Source organism: Colobus angolensis, unplaced genomic scaffold (assembly GCF_000951035.1).
Source record: "Colobus angolensis palliatus isolate OR3802 unplaced genomic scaffold, Cang.pa_1.0 Scaffold89, whole genome shotgun sequence".
NCBI classification, from domain to species: Eukaryota; Metazoa; Chordata; class Mammalia; order Primates; family Cercopithecidae; genus Colobus; species Colobus angolensis.
In genome coordinates, this window is record NW_012122820.1 from 418,171 (window position 1) to 422,204 (window position 4,034).

Genomic DNA, 4,034 nt, shown 5'->3' on the forward strand with positions numbered 1-4,034 from the left:
GGTACCTGAGCCAGAGGCACCCTAAGGTTTCCCAGCAGGCAACTGATACCCTGGCCTGCAGCGTGGAGGAAGCAGGGCTGGGCTGGGGGCCTGGGGATGCCTGGGGCTGCTCTGATTCCCAGCAGACGCCTCACCCTCTGGAAAGCCCCAGCTGCCCCAGATCTCTCCCACAATGCTCTGACCGCCCCCAGTCCCCAAGTCCTCTCCCTTCTGTCCCCAGACCCGAGGCCTTGGAACTGCTCCCGCCCTTGGCCTTGAAAGCTGGACACAGAGTCCTCCAGGTTCCACGGGCCTCCTGCACCAGCACCTGCTCCACCCTCCTGTCATCCCCGGCAGCCTCCCCTGTGAGGGCCACCCACCTGGGTGACCCCAGATGGGCGGGGTCTGCTTCTGTCTGCTCTGCACACCGTTTAACCAGCCTGACAGCTACCCAAAGCCTCCAGAGCACAGAACGGGCCTGGTGTCTGTGCCTCCCTCTCGGGGTGGGCCACGGCCTGTTCTGTGTCCCGTCCCCTCCCCACTCACCAGCAGTGGACCCCAGCTTCCCTCTGCAGCAGCGCTCAACTCCTGCACTTTCTCAGAGAAGCACAGCCCGGCTCGCCCCCCGCAGGCTCTTCTTCATCCCTCAGAGCCCCCCATGACATGGGCAGTCCATCATGAGCGCCCACACCACACGATTGTAGACATTTGGCTTCTGGACTTAAATCCTTCACTGGACCATGACCAGAATGGCCATGACCAGGCCTGGGCCTCGGCCCCCTGCCTGGCCTACACTGGCACAGAGCAGGGGAGGTGCAGGCCAGTCTTGAAGGCCAAGAAGTGGAGAGGGAGCCCTTAGCTGGGCCCCGGGACCCTGCCCTCCATCCCCTAGGGTGGGGCTCCAGGCCTCGGGTACCCACAGCCGCAGTCCCACCCTCTGTGCCTAGAGACTCCCATCAGGAGAAAAGGGAAGCGTCCTTGGGGATTTCCGGACAGTCCCTTGGAGACGGTCCAGCCGGGAGGTTGGGGTGTGGGGCTGGCCCTGTGGGGATCCACGGAGACCTCATGAAAGGGCAGTGGGGTGACGGGGTACTGAACTCTTGGGGGCCTGGGGCTTCTCAGTCTTCGCAGAGTGGTGGGGGGAAGCCCAGCCTAGGGGTGAGGGTCTGTGTTTTGTGTCTGTGACATGGACCAGTCTCAGCCTCAGTTTCCCCACCTGCCCCAGGGGGAGGTGTGCACAGAATGCCCTCTAAATCCTCAGCCTGGCCCCTGGTCCTGAGTTCATGGGGAGTGGGTCACCCAGTGGGATCCCTGGGTCTCTGGGCTCAGGCCCTGGCTGTGACAGGAGTGGGGAGGGGCCCTGCGTCCCCGGGCCCAGGTCACAGGGGCATAGGAAGGAGAGGACCTGGGCCACCAGGGAGCATTGGGTCTGGGGAGTCCCTGCAACAGGAGGCATGGGGCTGGGGGGCTCGCCTGCCTCCCTCTCCCTGCTGGCTCTGGTGGGCCCGGGGATGGGGGCGGTGACATTCTGCAGGTGACCTTGGTGGCGGGGACGGTTGGGGGCTGGGGAGAGCCCCATCTCCCGCCTCCTTGGGCTGCCTCATTTCCTCCCTGATGACCCTGGTGTCCTGGACAGGGCCTGGAGGTGCTGGTGCCGGGAGAGCCCGCGCTGGATGGATGAAGGAGTGAGTGCTGTACTTAGCGGGGGGCGCTGAGCGCTGGGTCAGGAGCCCAGGACCTTTTCTCCTGCTGCCCGGGAGGCAACACCCTGGACCCCTGGAGTCTGCATTCCAGGAGAGCGGGCAGATTACAGAGAAGGGAGAAACAGGCCGGGCGCGGTGGCTCAAGCCTGTAATCCCAGCACTTTGGGAGGCCGAGACGGGCGGATCATGAGGTCAGGAGATCGAGACCATCCTGGCTAACACGGTGAAACCCCGTCTCTATTAAAAAAATACAAAAAACTAGCCGGGCGAGGTGGCAGCGCCTGTAGTCCCAGCTACTCGGGAGGCTGAGGCGGGAGAATGGCGTGAACCCGGGAGGCGGAGCTTGCAGTGAGCTGAGATCCGGCCACTGCACTCCAGCCTGGGCCACAGAGCGAGACTCCGTCTCAAAAAAAAAGAAGGGAGAAACAGGGCGGATAGCCGAGGCAGGGCTGACCACAGGGAGGGGGGAAAAGGGGCGGAGGGCTGAGGCCGGTGGACACATGGGGCAGGGAGCAGGGACAGGGCTTACTCAGCAATCAGAGAAGGCCTCACGGAGGAGGTGAGGTGTTTAGGTGGTTGGTGAAGGTGAAGCCTCCAGGAATGGGTTAGTGCCCTTAAAAAAGAGGCCCTAGAAGGCTCCCGCACCCTGACCACTGTGTCAAGACACAACGAGGAGCCATCTAGGAACCAGGAAGAGACCCTCACCAGACCCCGAATCAGCCAGCACCTTGATCTTGGACCCCCAGCCTCCAAAAATGTGAGAAATAAACTCCTGTTTGTTTGTTTGTTTGTTTTTGAGATGGAGTCTCGCTCTGTTGCCCAGTGGCGGGTTCTCAGCTCACTGCAACCTCTGCCTGCTGGGTTCTAGCTGTTCTCCTGCCTCAGCTTCCCGAGTAGCTGGGATTATAGGCACCCGCTACCACACCCAGCTAGTTTTTGTATTTTTAGTGAGATGAGGTTTCACCATGTTGGCCAGGCTGGTCTTAAACTCCTGACTTCAAATGATCCACCTGCCTCAGCCTCCCAAAGTGCTGGGATTACAGGTGTGAGTCACCGCGCCCGGCCACATTTTCTGTTCTTTTTAAGCCACTCAGTCTATGGAAGTTTTTATTCTTATAGCAACCTGAATAGACCAAGATACCCTCCCACATTCAACAGCTACTGAGTGGACAAGCTTAAATGAAACAACTGTTTTCAAATATGTGGCACCAGGCGGCCCAGGACAGTGGTGCTAGTGAAATCACTCTCAGGGCTCTGCACTGCTGGCTGCCTCCCACTTCTCTCCCCTCTCCATCTGCCGTCCTGTCTTCTTTGCCCAGTCTCTCCTTGTTTCTCTCCTCCTCCTTCCTTCTCTCCACCTCCCCATAGCCAGGCTTGGAAAAGTCAGACAGACCTCTGAGGTCTCATCCCGGAGCTGCCACTAGTCCAGCCTCCCCGGGACCTACCTTCACCGCCCAGAGCCCTGGGAGCCGGGGACGCTCCCTGGGGCTGAGTGAGCACCAGGGGCTGCACCTGCCGCTCCCATGTCCTCGGCCCCACTCCCGCAGGTGCAGCAGCTGGCTGGTGACCGAGGCCGGACCTGGGACCAGCAACTCCTGCTGGGTGTGGTTTCTCTCAGGGAGCCTCATTGTCAACGTCATTGTCTCCACACTTTGCCTTATCATATGCATGGAAAGAAGAAAGCCAAGGGGTGAGCACACAGCAGCCCCATCAGGACTCATGTCTTCAGCCGTCATCTCTCAGAGCTCTGTCCCCCCAAACCTAGGAGGTGGCCCCAGAGCTTTTCCAGGATCTGCGGCTCCTCTCAAGAGGGAGAGCTGCAGGCTGGGGCAGGAGGCCTTTCTGCTGTGGCCAGAGCTCAGATGTCAGGTGACCTCCCTGGGGGAAGGGAAGGTGGGACCCCTGACCAGGGAGCCCTCTGCCACCCCTGCCCACTCATTGCATGGCCCTGTGCTCCTGCCTGCCCCCAGGCCTATGGGGAAGAGAACAGGCTGTGCTTAGCTGGGGCCTGGCCTCCCATCCAACACTGGGGGCAGCCGGGTCCACGGGGTCAGCCTCTGAAGAACTGCCTTGGAAATGGCCCTGGATGGTGGTCAGGAGCTGGTCCGTGCACAGGGAGGCTCAGGTTCCCTGAGAGCACACCTCCAGTCAGGGAGTGGGTCACACGGGTAAGGCAGCCAGAAGAGCTACTCTCTAGGGACCCAGGGCTCCAGCTGGCCTGCATGGGCCTCTCCACACCCCAGGACGCTGGGCCAGAGCTTCCCTAGGACAAGGGGTGACAGGAGAGGAGGTGGGGTGGGCAGCTCAGCCTGGGGGCTCTGCTGGAGGCAGGAGATGACCAGGAAAGGAGAG